We start from the raw sequence: 18,901 nt of genomic DNA, 5'->3' as shown, positions 1-18,901 counted from the left end.
GATGGCAACTCATTACAGGGGACTCCTATGCGTGCATCCACAAGCGCCCTTCTGAGAGCGCACCTTCGCCTTCTAGTAAGGACAGAGACTCCCTAGTGCTATTGATCTCATTGCGTAGCATCCCTAGAGTAAGGTACGTTCCATGATGTACCACTAGCTAGATCCCACGTGCCGGTCCCCAAGCGAAAGAACCCTACATGTGTACCAGATCACCAGTCACATAGGATATTCTTCCTCTAGATCGTACCAAGGAAGACTTCTATGAGAACATCCAGGATGACTGGTCTATAGGAGTTGCGTGCTTGTGACTCCTGATGTTTCCATCCCCTTGGAAGAGACAGTTTGGTACAGAAAGCTTTCTCTCCTCTTCCTGGACGATCTCACTTCTCGCTTCCAGGGAGAGAGAAGGAAGCCATGTGTGCCTCTGTTGCATTCAGTCAAATACCTAATGAAGTACTGTACCTCAACCGAACACTGCAACTTCCCCCAAAGAATAAGACATCTGATCAAAGTAGCAGTTAGTCAATGGTGATCTCTCTCAAAGTACGCAAGGATGGTACGTACCAAGACCATAGCCAGCTCTGAGCAGTACAGGATATAAAGTTGTTCTCACCTGTTATCAGCACTTTATCTTGTTACTCCTCTTAAAAGATTTTATTTTAACTGTTTGTTACTTTTCTTTTAGTTCGATTTATTTCCTTATTTCTTTTCCTCACTGGGCTATTTTTCCTGTTGGAGCCCTTGGACTTACAGCATCCTGCTTTTCCAACTAAGGTTGTAGCATAGCTAGTAATAATAGTAATAGGATGTAGATCTTGTCATTGGAGGTATTCTTTTCCAGCACAAGGACATCCACAAATATACATGGACTTCACCAGCCATGTGTCAATTACAAAAATCAAATAGATCACATAGCCATTAATAAAGAGAAAAGGAGGACTCTGAGAAATGTAGGAAGCTATAGAGGAGCAGATATTTGTAGTGATCACCAACTCGTCATTGCCACTTATAAATTAAAATTCAAAGCACCCAACAGGAAGGTAGATAGAATACCTAGATTTGATACAACTAAGCTTTTAGAAGAGGACCACACAGAAACATTTACAGTTGAATGTAGGAATCGATTTGCAGTCTTAGAGCCTTTAAAAGACGAAGAGCAAACAAGTAATGAAGAATGGTGTGATATTAAGAACATATATCAGTCAGTTGGTAGTGAAGTCTTGGGAGTCACAGTTACAAGGAGAAAGCCATGGATATCAAATGATACTTGGGATACTATGAAAAGGAGACAAAGACAGAAATTGAGTGTTGAATGTTTTTGAGGAAGTAATTAAAATTACAAGGGAGAGCATGCTAAGTATTCCAGTATTGATAGGGATGTCAAAAGAAAAGCCAGGAATAACTGGAGAGAATATTTAGACCTGAAAGCAGATGAGGCTGACAAAGCTATGAATTCAGGGAGTGGCTATGGTGTAAGAATGACTCATAGAATTATTAATGAAATCTCTACGGGGAGGCCAAGAAGAAGTCTCTTTTCTTTGGAGGGATGTACTGTATAGGTAACAGTGGTGGAAGGCTCCCCATGGCTCCCGCAACCACTGTGCAGTTATCGTCATGGGCACAGTCCCTTCGAAGACGGCTTCGAGACTTTTGGTATCTGCCACACCTTCAGTATCGTCTTAGAAGAAGCTCTGTCTGCCTCCAAAATAGGATCAGGACCTCCGGCTGCTTCTTCCTCTTATGGAAAGTGTTGACAGTGCTCCACCCTACTGTGCCTGATCTGGCAGTTCAGGAGGGCGGTAGAGGTAAGAAGCAAGGTAAGAGGACTCGCAAGTCGAATATCCCCTTTTCCAAGTGCAGAGAGTGCGGATGCTCGTCTTCACATCGGGCAACCTGGAGCAGAGCAGAAAGAAAGAAGAGAGAAAGACTTTGTGCGTTTGGTGGAGCTGAAGGACGCTTGTTTTCAAAGACCCGTTCGTCAGTCTTACAGGAATTACCTCTGCTTCATCCTCAGGAGATTAGTAGTCCAGTTCAAACCTTTGTGCTTCGGACTGTGCACCACTTACGTAAGTTGTCACTCTGGTCTCATTTTGTGGCTCTTGGACAGGATATGGCTTTTGAGGAGTTTTGTCAACTCTGATCTTGGCCTCTTCCAAAAGGTAGTTGCTTGAGGATTGAGACCAATTACTCTCTTTTGTCGCAGTCTGGGGTTCGTGATGAATTTAAAAAAGTAGTCTCTCCCGCCTCAACTGAGGATCAAGTGCTTTGGCATGCAGATAGATACGATGGTCTTTCACCCAGAATATCTCATTAGCATAATCAGAGAGGTGGTGCTCCCATTCCCATTCTAGCGAGAATCCCAGCTTGATGGTGGTAATGTCATCTGGGACATCTACCTCATTTGAAAAGCTTATTCGACATAGGTGGCTCCACAAGCAATCTCTTCATTAGCGTCTGAGGTGTCACTGGCCGTTAGCTAGCGATCTCCAGTGGTGTAAGATGTGTGGGATAATCTTAACTGGTGGCTGGACAACACAAACCCCACCAAGAGTGCTTCAGGGAAATGGGTCTCAGAAGAAAAGCACCTCAAGATCAACTTGTGGAAATGAATGAAGTATTCCTAGCACAATAAACTTTCCAATGCAGTTTAATAGGGTACTCAGTAGTGTTGATGAGTGACAACGCTACGGTAATAGCATATGTTATGAGGAGCAACTGTCTCGCGCAATCTTGTGAGTTGACAAGTCAGTTTCACATCTGGGGAGTGGTCAATCCTTTAGATCTATCAGCAAGGTGTCCTACTCTAATGGGATCACTTGTACTCTACGCTTTTCCCTCTTTTCAACCTGATATCCTGGTGGATCAACAGAGTTCTGATTATGCTCAGGTGTCAGGAGTACCATGGTGGCTCCCAAATTACCACGAGATGAACGTGATTTTGATTTGTTAGCACATTGAGGCAAGTATCCCCAGAAAACTGTGAATACTTCCTCTAATATGTGAAGTCGTTTATGGTTAAAGACTGAACAGTATCTCCTCCGAGCAAAAGACTTTGCGCAGGAGATGTGTTGAGATCTGCAATGGGCCTCTTCAGTTATCTAAGGAAAATAACCTTTTTCTGCTATTGTTGTCGTAGAAGGGACACTCCTCCAATCGTCATTGCTCTAGCACATGCTATGGTCATCCTTGTCCCTGTTTTTGCTAAGAGAAGCGCCTCTCAGTCATTCTGGGGAAGGCTATTTCTCAGCTTTAAGCAAAGTCCTCCAACTGAGAAGCTAGATCTATTCTCCTCTTGGAAGTTGTCTATGTTCATGAAGAGCTTCAAGTAGCCTAGTTGTGGCCACCCCTGGAATGTGGAATGTGATTAATATTCTCAAGTTTCTTATGAACCTTTGAGATAAGTGTCAGACAAAGATCTGACTCTGTACATTGTCTTTCAGCCACCGTAGCTTTGTCAAAGTGAATTGGTGAACTTTTGACATCTTGTTGCATATTCCCAGTCATTCCGAAAGACGAAAGGAGTTGGCCTTTGCTGGTTCCTGGGTTAGTGGCCAAGACCCAGCTGCCCACGATACTAAGTTCGACTCCTCCTCCATCTCTTCTCTGGAGGCATCCAGGGGTCATCAGAGTTAGTCTCTCTGTCCTGCCGGTTTACTCTTGGTGTGGGTTTGTGTCCTCTCTCAAAGACTACAAGTTCTAGGTCTAAGGTCCAAAGCGTGTGTCTATCTGACCGACTAAGAGAGCTTCCCTTGCCACCTGTCAGTAGTTGTAACGACCTCGTTAGATATTAAAGAATAACCCTCCCGTTGCTGAATCCTACTTTATGTAAAGGACAAAGGTTTCTATAGTTAGGAGAAATACGAATTACTTAAAACTTTTGTGAATTTTCCGCTTGAGAAAAAATTTTAATATTATTTATGGTTATATAAAACTAAATAGAAAGGATTAAAAGCTGTTATAGTATTATAAGAGGACTGAAAATTCACTTGTATAAGAAATTCAGTGTCATCTCATTTTCCACAGGTATATAACTGAATTTACTGAACAGTTTATGCTATTGTATAACTTGATAGTACTCATTTCACTTATTGTGCATTTACAATTATACAAAGGTGAAAGTACCTTGACTGGAAAGACGTAATAGCACAGAGTTACATAGTGTAATGTCCCTCGTTACATCTGTTTAAAATACTGTACGTCATTTCTGACATCCAACTTACTTTGTTTTGTCTCACGTTACATCAATCTCCAAGTCAAGATAGTTAAGTAGTGTACTTCAGATGGAAGCTTGATAATTTTGATGTCTTGTTTTTATAAAACGACAGCAGGTTCTAAGTACTCGTTCATGTTCAGAACATGTACAGACGGTCCTCAACTTACAAACATTCAGAGATACAAACAAATCCAACCGAAAATAACAAAGATAATATATAGAAATACCGTAATGAAACAATACTATATCATTTAATACAGTAAGCACGACGAGGTTTGTCATAACCTGATATCTATTTCAGATGAGACCCGACTATTTGTTGACTTTTGCAGCTGAAAATCATAGGTATGGGATTCAAGTTAGGCCAAAATACAACAAAATTAGACTTAATAACACCTTCCTAAAACCAATCAAGTTTGTAAGTTGAGGACCTATATAAGGAACCTTCCGAGTCACTTTATAGGAACCAATTAATGACGCAGGGTGTGGTACTTCTGCAAACTCAAATAGAGTAAGTTGAGACTTATTCTTTTATATTAGGTGATTTTCAACCACTTTTGTAATATTGTGATTGGTTGTCTTCTAAATTTGCTGTTATATGGTTGAATAGATAACCAATAATATCACTTAGTGGAATACTTGTCCCTTCCTGAGAAGAAAAGTTTTGTACATAGAGAAGCAGTTACTGTATAGGGGGATTTTGTAGTCCTTAAGATCTCAACTAATTGCCTCTGTCTGTTGTATCGTCTGATTATACTCAATGTATGAACAATAGGACTGTTAACAGTAGCTACCTTTATATATGCATTCTTAACTGCCTTTCATTTAGTATTTATTACAATGGTTATGTAAATTACAAGGTTATTTTAGCATAATTCTCTCTCTCTCTCTCTCTCTCTCTCTCTCTCTCTCTCTCTCAGCATGTAAATTCTTTTGATTTAAAAATGGTTATCAAGCATTTAGTGCCTGACAAGTTAGTTTTTTCTTGCTGAAAAAGACCCATCGAAGATTTTCCTAAACCTAACCTGTGTATTTTATTAACCTATATTAGAGGAATTTTCAGCATCTGTTATATTTATGAAGTATTTTTATTGATGTCAGAATAGTATTCAGAGTGTAGAAATGTATACACTAGAAAGGGACAATTCTTAATTTTGATCTTCTAGTGATTTGTTGAGGCTAATGAATGCAGTTGGCAGTACAGTCCTCTCCCGTTCCTTTGAGCCTTATCATTTGCCGTGTTCTTACCAAGCCGTTTGGTTTCTTTAACTTAGTGTTGCCTTGATGACCACCTTCCATTCAAGGAAAATAATAATAGCATAAAAGTATGATTGTTCGGTCTGTCTAAAACAATATCTAGTCAATTCTTTAGAGTTCATATTGAGTAAACTCTTCAATATCTCAAGGTTTTTTGCATTATAAATGTTCTATCGTCATCAATGTGTTCATCAACTTTGTGATACCATTGGTATAATTATTCTCTCATATCTTTCAGGTACGCTTGCTGCTCTTTTACTCGATGGAAGGAGCTATATCATTCTCCAGTCACAAGTGGAATATTCGTAAGAACTATACAGGAAGAAAATATGCGTTGGAGCCAGCCAGCCTTCATCCCTTTTGGACTAAATCTACACTTCTTGGAAGAAAGATATATCAGTCAAGGATGGAAAATACGTTCTTAAAATACCCTAGAATTGCTGAGGAAGTCTAAAAATTAGATGTTTTGTTTAGTTGTGAGGTAATATTCAGCTGGTTAATCCAAATCTCATTTATAAAGACTATCTTTGTTTAATCACTGTTAGATACTTTACTGTATTTTGTTTAGCACTGTTGTATGCAACTGGTCTTGAGATTTAGACCCTCCAACAGTTTACCTCGAAATTTGTCGCATTGAATAGTTTTTTTTTATTTTTTCTAAGAAAATCGGGAATCTTCAACTAAACATTGGTCATAGCATCAGTTCATTTGCCCCTAACAGTTGCAACACTTTCCTCAACTTTCCAACTTCTCTTACTCTGTCTTGTTCAAGTTGTCTTCCCACATTTGAGAACAGATCCTTCAGCTCAGGCATAGGAGTTCACAGAGATGAGAGTTGATAGTATAGTCTAGCTCTCTTAGAAAAATAAAGAATAAATGACTGAAATTTACCTATAGTTAGCCCTCTGTCTATTTGAGATGAAACCCTTGAAGGTATGGGCTAGTAGAGGACAGAGGACATTGGAGGAGCTCCTCTCCAAAAAGGGTCTAATTGGGTAAGCCTACTTTGTACCTTCAAATTCCCTGTGCTAATACAAACTGTGTTGATAAAGATCTTAGATTTCCAAAGGGAAAAATACTAGTTAAGCAGAGTAATATATTTTATATAAGAGTTCAATAAGCAGATTTATTTCCTTTGATTACTCCACAAAACCTCTACAGTACTTTGTCAAGCATAATGTCAATCAAGACATAAGATTCTTGAGTTATTGGTCTGCCTTTTTACTCATATCACTACTCAAGCAATCATTCTAGTGTGATTTGGGTTTTGTAGATTCCAAGTATTGATAGTACTTTATAAAGTATACTATAAATGGTAAACATCATCATAAACACTAAATATTTCAGTGAAATTCTCTTGTAGGTTACTACGTATTGTAAACCTTTAGTTGAACAGAGTCGTCTTGACCGTTGTTCCATTTCCCAACAAGAGGTGAATTGCTCAGCCAATTGGCTCTCAGTGTTGAGGCTGGTTACTTAGTTAACGTTGATCGTTGATTATAATGTGAAACAAAGTCTATGTCAAAGGAGTTGGACAGCTAACTGAGCATTGACTGAAGAATGTAGATAAAGAGGAGGCAAGTCATCAAAGGGTTACTAGATAGAATCTTTAAGTTGCATACAGTTCCCTTTGCAAGGCCAACTGTAGTTAGTACTTTGTGGGGAGGTTTGTGATGTCTATAGTATAGACAGGTTACTTATGTTTATACAGTATTGTGTACTTGAGATACATAAACCATTTGGACAGATTTTGTCGGCTCCAAACTTCAAACCAGTTTACCATAAGAACAGACTTTTTGTCCCCCAAAATATCAACATTGTGTCACATAGTCTTATTATTTACAAAAGCAGTGAATCAGTAAACCTTTCATTCATTGTGTATAATGAAGGATAGACATTATTTTACACAACTTTTATAATTTATTAAACTTCCCTCTCTGGTATTTTCCATTTCAATGACTTTCATTCTGTCATGTCACTTCGTCCCTCTTAAATCAATTCTTAAAATTTTCTATAATTATTTGTTACTTGCTTATGAATATATTGAGATATTCTCAGACTGACTACAGCACAATAACATACATACTGACAATAGTTCTTTCATAAGTCATGAAAAGACAACTCCAGTTTTGGGAATTAATATCTTTCTCTTTCTCAAGAACATTTCTTATTTGAAATGCTAGACTGTTTTACCTAACTGCAAGGAGGCTACCAAATTACCTTTACGATATGTTAATGATTTAGTAAAATATCTTATTCACTTTTAATTGTTCACAGTCTGATCTCTCTCTCCACATTCATGTTCAGACTAATGTTCCTCTGGATAACATTAGGGCTTTACATTATTTTTCTTATATTTCATTAATCTCTTTACACTGGGAGAATTTAGTATTTTCTAATTTTGATGAAATCTTCTTTATTAGAGTAGTTTGAAGTATTGTATATTGGTACAGAAGTTTTAAGCTTCCTTTTGATACTACAAAAGTTTTACTTGATTGTATTTGAATGACAGAATTCATTAATAGAGATCTTCTCTTTTGCTTAGTATTACGCCCTTACTGGAAGCCCTTGGTCCTTTTGACGTTCCATCCACAAATTTATGGCTTGGTCTTCTCACTACCTATCTTTAGCCCTGTTGGTGTCTGTAAATTACTTATATCCATGGAACCTAAACCTTCAGACTGATGCACCGAAGTATACTATACAAAACCTCTTGAAGGTTTGATTGCAAACTATTAACTTGTAAAGTTTAAAGCATAAATATACTTTCAACAGAATCCACAAGATTCCACTTACAGTATATTGTTTACATGATTTTATTCATTACCTACACATTATCCAAAGAAAGGATTGTGTGAGATAGCATACTCCTGACGACCAACACAAGCACGCACTGCAAACTCCAACGGAAATTTCCCTTGTCTAAGTACAGTAATTGAACTCAACTACATAAGACCCTTATTATCCTGCAGTTTGAACAATTCATACACTATTCCTGTATCACCTTTACTTGTGATTTTATTTTATGCAAAAGACCCTTTTCTTTAGAACTTTTAAATCTTTCTTATGGTCTTTTAATTGTGTTTGTTTGCTGATAACCACTTTTGAACTTTGCTTGCATTGTAGTCCAACATTCACTTCAGATGAACTTGGAAATATAGATGTTAGTCATATATTTAAGGCTTCAATATTAATAGTCTAACAACCGACTGTTTTCAATAGCAACATCAGAGATTTGTTTGTAACACTTTCAACAGCTTCTTAGAATTATGTCAAAATATTTGTACGTTATGTTTCTGAAACTTCTGCTCGGCTGAATCCCGTTTTGCAAATGGTGTTATGAAACGAAGAATAAGAGTATTGATTTTGAAGTTGTGATGTAAATAAAAGATTGCTTTAATGTTCATTAACCTTTACAGTGAAGAAATTTAGTTTTACTCTGCCATGACAAAATCATGAAACTCTTATGTTTGACCGAGAGAGAGAATTGTGGTTTATATCGAAATGAGATGTTGTTCTGTGGTTTAGGTTTGGTTTGAACTGAAGAGGTTTTAATTTTCACGATGAGGTTAGATATGGAGACGTTGGTATTTTAAATATTGAGTTTTTGGGAATACGTTATCTTTATTGACTTAGTGATTTGATGCAAGAACCATTTCAGGTGTGTTCAGGAATATCAGATGAAATTGTATAGACTGTTCATAGAATTGCCATTTTAGGTGTGTTCAGGAATATCAGATGAAAATGTATAGACTGTTCATAGAATTGCCTCTGTGTGGTAGTAACATAGTTTAATGGGATTGCCTCTAGTAGAATAAATTGTTTTAGGATTTTGTATAGAGTATTTGTTTAAATCTAGTTTTAGATTTGTATTATGTTAAAGTGTATGGGCATTGTTAAAAAGACTAGATTTTAAAACTTTTCTCTATTACGTTAAACAAGTGTAACAGTAAGTTAAAATCTTTAGAATTAGTGTTGACAACTTGGAGAGGACTGTTTTGTCTAATGTTCTGTCAAACTAAAAAGGAAATTACTTAGTTTTTTCATAACTGTCTACCTCTCCGTTAAGTCACAGAACTCTCTTCTCTTCTTTGTTTTGCTAAAATTCTTTCACCAGAATACTACAACTACAAAATTATACCATTATCATCATCGACTTTCTTATAGACGCACAAGTTCTCATCTATTTATTTTTCACTTTAGGAGCTTCGTCTCCATCCAGTGTACTGTAAAACTCTTTGGTTCACTATTGGCCTTTGTTACATTCTTTTTCTTTCCTGTGATTGTACGGGACTTTTCCCTACTAATTAATATAGGACTTTTTATTCTTCCTGTGATTATCACATTTTTAAATTATCTTCGTTTATGAATTTATATAATGTCTCTGGTCAAAATATGCGTTGTCATTCGACGAATTTCTGTAACCTGGTCTTCAAGTCACATTCTATAAGAAAACTTAAAAGTCACACTTTCAAATTTTGATGTCCGTAGTTCTAATGTTTCTATAACTTCATATGGGGTTAGACTTGATATAATAACTGTCCACTGCCTTCGTTCTCTCTTGTAATTTATACTGGAATTCCTTATAGGTCCTCTTTTCCATGATTTCTTGGTCCTTACAGGTCCTCTTTTCCATAATTTCTTAGGCCTTCTTGCAGGTCCTCTTTTTCCATAATTTCTTAGGCCTTCTTGCAGGTCCTCTTTTCCATGATTTCTTAGGCCTTCTTGCAGGTCCTCTTTTTCCATAATTTCTTAGGCCTTCTTGCAGGTCCTCTTTTTCCATAATTTCTTAGGCCTTCTTGCAGGTCCTCTTTTCCATGATTTCTTAGGCCTTCTTGCAGGTCCTCTTTTTCCATAATTTCTTAGGCCTTCTTGCAGGTCCTCTTTTCCATGATTTCTTAGGCCTTCTTACAGGTCCTCATCCTGTTATTTCCATATCTCGTCGTCATCTCTTCATACGCAATGGGACTCGATTAGAATTTGCCAGGCATCTTTATCCAGAGCTTTTAATTCATTACTTCTCCATTTATCATCTATAGGTTTTATATCAAGTTCTTAGTAATTTTTAAATGTAAAGCCATTTTTTCATCGCTTACTGAACTGGAAGTTGTAAAACCTTTTTTCCGTTGCTGACTTGGTCTATTTTTAGCTCGACAGAACATTGTTCAAAATGCAGTAGTATTTGTAGTTAGGTCAAATTTTAATCTGGACTTGATAAGTTGTGTAATATTAACAGCATAGAGAAATTCATTGATAGTTTTAAAGGAATTAGCATTTCTTTAAGTGTAAATTAGTTTATTATACAGTTCAGATGTTTTAAGCAGCTCTTCTAGGAGAAAGACACTCCAAAATCAAACCATTGTTCTCTAGTCTTGGATAGTGCCATAGCCTCTGTACCATGGTCTTCCACTGTCGTGGGTTAGAGTTCTCTTGCTTGAGGGTACACTCGGGTACACTATTCTATCTAATAGTTTATATAGGAATAGTTATTTTAATGTTATTGTTCTTAAAATATTTAATTTTTCCTCGTTTCCTTTCCTCACTGGGCTATTTTCCCTGTTAGGGCCCCTGGGCTTTTAGCATCCTGCTTTTCCAACTTGGGTTGTAGCGTAGCAAGTAATAATAATAATAATAATACTACTTATGCTCATAGTGTCAGTTATTTTTATTATACTTTTGGCTCCAAGTTTTGAATTTCATTATCTTATGGAAGAGTTTCATGGTTATTCAAGTCAAATGGCAGAAGAAAAATTTCAAGAAGAAGAATATTTTTGTGTCATTTGGGAAGGAAAGATTTAATGAATGATTGTATCTGGAAGCAGTTAGTCATGAGGTTATACCAAATTATACCAAGAAATAAGTGTTTGGTTGGTTTTTGTGTACGGCCAGAATATTGATTTTGTAAGGTGATACAGACTTGATCTAACCCAACTATTATTGACTGTTCCTCTGGGCCATATTGCAAGCACAAACTGTTTATCTGTGTCCCCCAAACTATCACGGATTTGGCCTTGTAAAAATTATGTAAACTTTTCCTTTAGATTTTTTACAATGGTTTTCCTGGTCTTGTTTTTCTTGACCATTTTCAATCCACTGATAATGTCAGGATGTCATCCATCCTTTTAAGATCATTCTCCAAAATCTGGGAGTGACCTGGTTGTCTAATGTGAATATCTGCACTGGTTTGATCCTGCCTTTGCCTTGCCCTTTTGCTCAGTAATGATAATCTTCTACATTGAGCCACATGTTTGAATGTTGAAACTCTTTTGTCAACAACTGACATTATTACAGTCAAAGTTTTGGGTTCTTTGTTCCAACTTATTCAACGTGTTTTTGTCATGTTGTTCTGAAGAGGATCCTGTACAATACTTGGAATGCTTTCCAAAAGTTTTCTTCCTCTTGGATTTCCCCATAATTTCAATTTTTTATTACATGGGTTAGAAGTTAAGATTATCTCAAGTCCTGGAGTATAATTTGTATATAAATTTTGGTAGATTTCCTTTAAGATTTAATCAAATAACTATTCACTAACATTTCTCTCTACTTCCTGTTCTTTGGGAGAGATTTTATTCATTGCTTCTCTTCAAGTGCAACTGCTGTGTTGTTACATGATATTTTGGACTTTTCCATGAGATTTTCCTGATGTAAAATGGCCGTTCCACAAACATTGGAAACCTCTGGTCACGTACTTTAGCTGTTGATGTTTCCTGTTGCCATTTGTTGGTTCCAACAAAATTTAATTGTTGTTATGCCAATCCATCTCTTTTGAGGAAGGCCAATGACATCATTATTTGTATTCATAAGATGCTGTTCTTTTAACTCTTAGTTTCTGTCCTGGTTTTTCCACAGAATTTCCTGCTCATTTCAAAGCAACAGCTTAAAGTAGCTGGTAGGATACCAACATGATGTTCCACGAGTTAAAGGTGGGAAACAAATACTTTTGGGGAAAGTACTTTCTGTTTCAGCTGGAAATTAGTTCCAGTTTCTGGACTTGAAAACCTTTGCTGTATCCAGTTGGATGAGACTTGGTATCTTGCTGTCTGTATTGCATTTGATAAGCAAGAAATATTGTACAGTACTTTACCCTTTTGACCTGATCAGCACAACATATTCCTTTGCATTAATTTCATTGTGATCTGTTTTTCTGTTTTGTTACAACCGACTATATTGGTTCTTACTGTCTGCATTGTGTTCATTGCATTTGATAAGCAAGAAATAGTGTTCCTTATCCTTCAGACCTGATATGCACAACTTGATCCTTTGCATTATTTCCATTGCAATTTGTTTTTCTCTCTTTGTCCCAATACAATATTGGCCCTTGTCAAGGAACAAATTAATTCTGATGGCCACAATTTGGTTGATGAATTGGTAAAAGAGATAGTTTCAAATTGTATTGATTTCTATATCTATTCAAGTTTTTTTTCTTTATAACTCAAACTATTTTTCTGCGGCCCTCGGTCTTCTAGCAACCTGCTTTTCCAAGTATCACTTGTAATTGCCTGATTTTTCTACTGTGGCTCACTATCTGTATAAACTATTTCAGCGAGATTAAAAACGATAGCTGGAATTTGTAGCTTGTTGCTACACTTCTGTTTTTGTCACTTTTCTTCCATTGGAGTGTCCAACCTCTTGATCTTTACTCTGTAGTGCAACTGCAGTGTTGCAACTATGGCGAATGTCCTAACACTACCATATTGATCAAATGAGCAATTTTGGAGAGATTTTTGTCAAGGTGATTCTATCTCCTCATACATCTTTGGCCATTCATTTAACACAGTTACTTTTTCAAGGTGATTCTATCTCCTCATACATCTTTGGCCATTCATTTAACACAGTTACTTTTTCCCCAATAATCTTGGAGCTATTTTTTTTATGGGCTGCCAACGCAGGAGCCCATATCTTGCATAAGGCATTCTTAAAAAAAAAAAAAAAAAACGAACAATGCTATTTAATTGTAAGTAGTGCTTCCTCACCTTTTAGGTAATGTTCTGTCATCCAATATACTCTGGATGTGTAGAGTTGAAAGTATAAAAGCCACAGATGTTGGCAATTTTCAAAGCAGTAGCCACAGATGTTGGCTATTTTCAAAGCAGTTGAGACTTAACCAGTGTATAAAGGTATGGTTTACTGAATACCCACAAAGATGATATTGCTGCCAGCTATGATGAAGCATTTAATGTAAGCAGTTTATTGCTAAATTAATTATCCAGGCCTTTCAAAGTTGACTTGCAAGATAGTGAAGGAAAAATTATAGATTGAAGCAAACTTTGCAACAAAATGATTTTGCGCAGATTTTTCAAGGGGTAGAGTAATAAATGAATTCTGAGCAAGAAAAAACAATTGAAAATGTATAGAGGAGGATACAATAAAAATTCATATAAAGACACATAGTCATTTTATTAACCCTAAATACCTTTACATCAGTCAAAATGCCTAAAAGGACCTCTTGGGTTGCATGGGGCAGGGAGTGAAGTGTGGCCACCCACCTGAAGAGGAGGAAAAAGGAAAAGATGATGAAGAGTTGGTGGGAAGGAGGTATGGGATCCCAGACACTTCTTTTTCATTCCCGCCCTACTCTCTCTCTCCCTCATTCTCCCTCCCCCTTTCCTTGGTGACTTTGTTTGTTTCTCTGATTCTTTTCCTCAGTGTCTCTTTCTCTCTCAACCAAGTCTCTGTTTCAACCATTTTCATCCAGATGTTCAGTTCTGTAACTTTGGTCTGAAATATGACGACTTCCTAGTAATTGCCTTATCAGTTAAATTGACCTGAAGGAATATTTCATTTATGAGTGACCCTTAAGTAGTTCTCACCAGTAATTTTGTTTTTTTGTAAAGGGACTTTTAATGTTCTTGATGAAAAATAAGTGGTTCACTGAAGTTAGTATTGCATTTATCAAAATCATTTGTCTGTTACTCATTGTGTTTGGTGCTATTTTGATCCAATTATTTTGATACCTAACTTTTCTAATGAATATATAACTGTTTTTACCCTGTGTGATATTTTTGTTTTTTAAGCAAATGTAGAAATGATTATGCACATTATTTGATGTGCATTGTATGAGAAAATATCACTTACTTTTGGCACACAAGTTTGAATGCAAATCTAGAAATGGTGAGTGACTGAAACACAAGTACATGATTTGATGTATATTTATATGAGAAAATAATTCATGAGACTTTACATGGATAAGGAAATATTTAAAATCCTTCTTGTTTCCCAAAGGGACGGAAAATTACAGTCTCAAAAACTCTGCAAGATTTTCTTTTAAATAAAAAGAGAAAATGAAAACCCAACCAAGGCCCTCCCCAAGTCCCACCTAGTAACAAATGATTAAAGCAGTTTTTATTCTTTAAAGAAAGGTGTTACTAAGTCCTTGAATGTTTTCATTTTCTCTTTTCATCTAATTTTTTCTTTTTGCAATTTATTGTCATATACAGTTTCACATTAATGTATAAGATTAAACTGCTTATTTTACTGTTTACATTCTGACCTTTGATCTCCCTGGTTGAACAATTTTATGATTAACTATTCAACAAAACAAATATTTCTTAAATTCATTTAAAGTCTACAAAATTTCTTTGGTAGCTAAGACGCCACAATACGTTCAGACGAGATGAGATACACAAATCTTTATTTAAAATATCATCTCCGGTCAAATGCAAGTAAAAGTCACTTCAATAAAACAGTATCAAAAGACATTAAGGCAAATTTCGCATCGGCAATAATTGCGGAAATATTTCTATTCCAATTCCATTAAAAATTACACGGGAACCATAAACACCAAATTGTGCAGACAAAGACACAGAATACTTCATGGGTCACACGCTTCCATCTCTTGAGCCAAAGACAACTTTCCAAAGAAAACCACAGCCTGTAGTCGACCGAATCCTATGCGAACCTCTTACACTAGACTTGTAACAAATCCTGAATAGAAGAACCATGGTATCCCCAAGCGCTTGTCAGGGCTATGTGAGGAAAACATTATCGGCTGAATATGGAACACTTGCGTAGGTTTGGTACAGTTAATCGGCATCTTAACTGTCTTCCAGTCTTTTAAACTGGAATGCTGAATCAACCTCAGAAACACACTTCTGATTATCAATGCACCAAATGAATTCATGATATATCAATCAAATTTGACTTTGGATCATCATTGAAATACAATGCTTTTGGGAAGGTCAACAACAAAATGTATGTTCAAAAGAAGAAAAATACAGTACTTTACAGTACTGGGAATGCACGGTCATTTCATCAGAGTCCAGACAGCTCCCGTAACAACTCAAATGTTTGATTGCAAAACAGAGGATCTGCTTCAAACAATTCACTAGAAGTAGTTTCATTATAAAGTACCGTATTTCAATGGCATTCAGTTGTCTCTACTGAAATTTGGACAAACAATCTATTACTCCATGCGGGACATGTCGAAACTCTAGGAGTGAACTGTACCAAAGAAGACTTGACTACAAAACACAGTCATAGAATCACCAATATTGACAAAAAGTCCTTATAAACGACATACAAATAACATCTATTAGAACAAGTATTTTCTTAAGAGTATCTGCCCAGCCGAGAAAGGGCTTCACGTCAAACTTGTCTAAGATGTGATCTTCCTTCCAGATTAGAAATAATCTTCACAAAGAGGGAAAGTCAACTTAGTCGCACTTGAGACAAAGATCGAAAAAATGGTTGACATTTCATTGCAGCAAAAGCTGGAGTTAGATCATAAAGAAGAGAGAATGTTATATCCAAATTAAAGAAAAGAAAAATGTAGATATAATACCAGAGTAATCCCACAAGAATATGATTGAAGAGAAAATTTGTACCTAGATATATAGGAACAACACTTTCTCAGAGTCATAATATATCACTATGTCCTTATCCATTAATATTCTCCTCGCAAACCTCTATTAGGAAAAACAAAAAAGACTTCTCAAACACCACAACAAATTAAAGACTAATGTACATTGCCAATAGTGAGCCAAACTAGAAGAGGACTACCAACCTCCCATCACTGAACCGGGCAAATGTAGTCAACTTGGATAAATACGACGAGTTCCTCCGACACCTGAAATGACCTGAAGGTCTTCTGGTACCTTCAATTATCCACAAACTGCAATAACTCCACCAACATAAAAGCATAAATGTCACATCTATTGTCTCTCTTTGCATTTTCATAATCCAAAACTTTAACTATGGAGCATTTGGCCTCCTTAAGATTCAAGATGCAAAACAAAGGAACAGATGACCATAAAACAATTTCCAGAGGATAAGAATCGCGTCATCATTATTGAGAATTTGAGCACAGATGCCAACCAACAATAACTGGTTTCTCAGGTTCCTTTTCAACATGCAAAACAATTCATTACAGCTTATGTTCTTGATCAAAAAGATCTACAAAGACACTTCTACTTTCACTACTTCCTTTCCAGGTATCATTGTTTCTGACCATTCAAAACAGCAGGAAAACAGACACAGAACTAATCTAAAGGTTTAAAGGCCGCTCATGAATGGCAGTTAAAATGCATTAGCTAGTAGGGCAATGAACTAGAGACTGACCTTATAGACATATGGTCAGTACCCAAGCCCCCTCTCCAACCAAGCTAGGACGAGGGAGGGCTAGCCAATGGATACTGATGACTCAGCATGTATGCCTATAGGCTCCCCAAAACCTCCCATCCCTAGCTCACAAGGATAAGAGGAACTCGAACCCCAGCCCGGGAGATCGCCAGGCAGAGACGTTTCCAATATGTCACCACAAAGAAAAAATGAATAAGAGATTAATCTTATTGTCAGAAGCTCAACACAAAAGGCTGTCTATCAATAGAATCCATTTAGGAAAAGTGCCAACAAGAAAGGAAATTCCATCAAAGAGTACTAAAATGAACAGCATTCAAAGATAATGTTCTTAACATTCTGATATAAATAGAATTTTATCATTTCCTTCTGCCCTTTGTACACAAGGCTATCCAATGACCAGTCTTTTCTTGATATAGATCTCATCTCTAAATAAAGAACACATGCTGCTCCACTACAGCTGGGAGAAAGAAGGATTCTTGCATATGATAGTTAGGAGGAAAAATTCTAATATAATATCTAAATAGATGGTATTTTTAATCAACTTCAATTAAATGGCAGAAGGCAGAAGATGGCCACCAATCTTCAGATTAAAATAGTCAGTAAACAAGACAATTAACCATTGTCTGATTCCATTTCAAATGAAAATCACTGAAGGCTGTTCTTGACCTTCTCCTTGATTGGATAAGAATGAAATTGTTTTTTATTTGGCACTCAACAGATTGGTTCTTTTAGAGGAAATTCTCAGAGAAAAGAAATCCCTTTCTTTCGCAATACTGACTGGCACAAGCCTGTCTCAAAGGACTGCGTAACATTTCTGAAACCAGAAACTATTATTGAAGAGAAAGGGATAACGTTTGACACCTTGAGGATATCTTTGAGTACATGAGGCATAGGCGGAGAACCCTCGTCTCATAAATCAACACTCAGAAGCTTTTAAGAGGTGCCCTAGGAGGTTTGAAAAGCCAGCGTAAGATGCAATTGCCAAAGTGAGGTAACGGATAGTCCATTGGACAGGAGTACCGAGTACTGTACACTTGACAATACATTTTAAAAATTTATTTTGTAATGCAGATTGCATATTAGAGGTGTGACAGGGAAAGGTGCCATCATATACAAAATAATGAATAACATATAGCCTTTTTACAAAGAGCTAAAATCCTTTGCTGTGTTTACTGTATACAGTAGACACCTTCCAAAGTCAGCAGTTCATTTCATTGAATACTGGTTCACTGATTGCTTTCTCTAGTTATTTTCATTGACCTTTTGCTGTTCCTGCAATATTATCACAAGGAGAAAGGTTTATTTATTAACTTGAGAGATTTTCTACTTTATGTACACTTCCGAGTGTACATAAAACAAATCTGTCCAAATTTTGGCAAGAACTATGTGTGGTCACTTCATTTAATTCTAAGATTCTTGAAGGCAATTTTCAGGTAACAATTCATGCATTTCATTTTTTGATTCTGGCTTATCAACTTCAGTGCTCTGCTGGCAATTGGAATACTGTACACTCATGTGGCTTCTTTCTCTGGAGAGAGAGAGAGAGAGAGAGAGAGAGAGAGAGAGAGAGAGAGAGAGAGAGAGAGAGAGAGAGAGAGAGAGAGAGCACTGTTTGATTCCTCTATGACAATGACTGATGCTTTTTTTAAGTTTGAAAATTTGAATGAGACTCTCGTGCCGACTGTTTTTCAAGATGAAACTCATCGTGCTGCAAGAGGCAACTGGAGACCTTTCCCTAACCTTGGGTCTTCAGAAACAAGGGAAAAAACTTTCAGTAACTTTAAAGGTTAATGGAAATTATAACCTTTCAGAGCTCGGAACCAAAAGAAAGCAAGAAAAATTGAAAAAAAGAAT

General features: G+C 36.6%; 1 long non-coding RNA gene across 1 annotated transcript in view; it reads left to right on the top strand.

Annotated features, from left to right (window-relative positions):
- The window catches only part of LOC137633935 (uncharacterized), a 478,141-nt gene extending 463,267 nt beyond the window's left edge, over positions 1-14,874 (top strand). Inside the window, exons 4-5 of the long non-coding RNA XR_011042360.1 lie at positions 5,709-13,202; positions 13,261-14,874. This is a non-coding gene — a long non-coding RNA (uncharacterized lncRNA). The remainder of the gene's footprint in view (positions 1-5,708; positions 13,203-13,260) is intronic.
- Positions 14,875-18,901: the final 4,027 nt, after the last annotated feature.

This window comes from Palaemon carinicauda, chromosome 43 (assembly GCF_036898095.1).
Source record: "Palaemon carinicauda isolate YSFRI2023 chromosome 43, ASM3689809v2, whole genome shotgun sequence".
NCBI classification, from domain to species: Eukaryota; Metazoa; Arthropoda; class Malacostraca; order Decapoda; family Palaemonidae; genus Palaemon; species Palaemon carinicauda.
The sequence above is the reverse complement of the archived record's forward strand: the minus strand, read 5'-3'. Positions and strand labels throughout refer to the sequence as shown.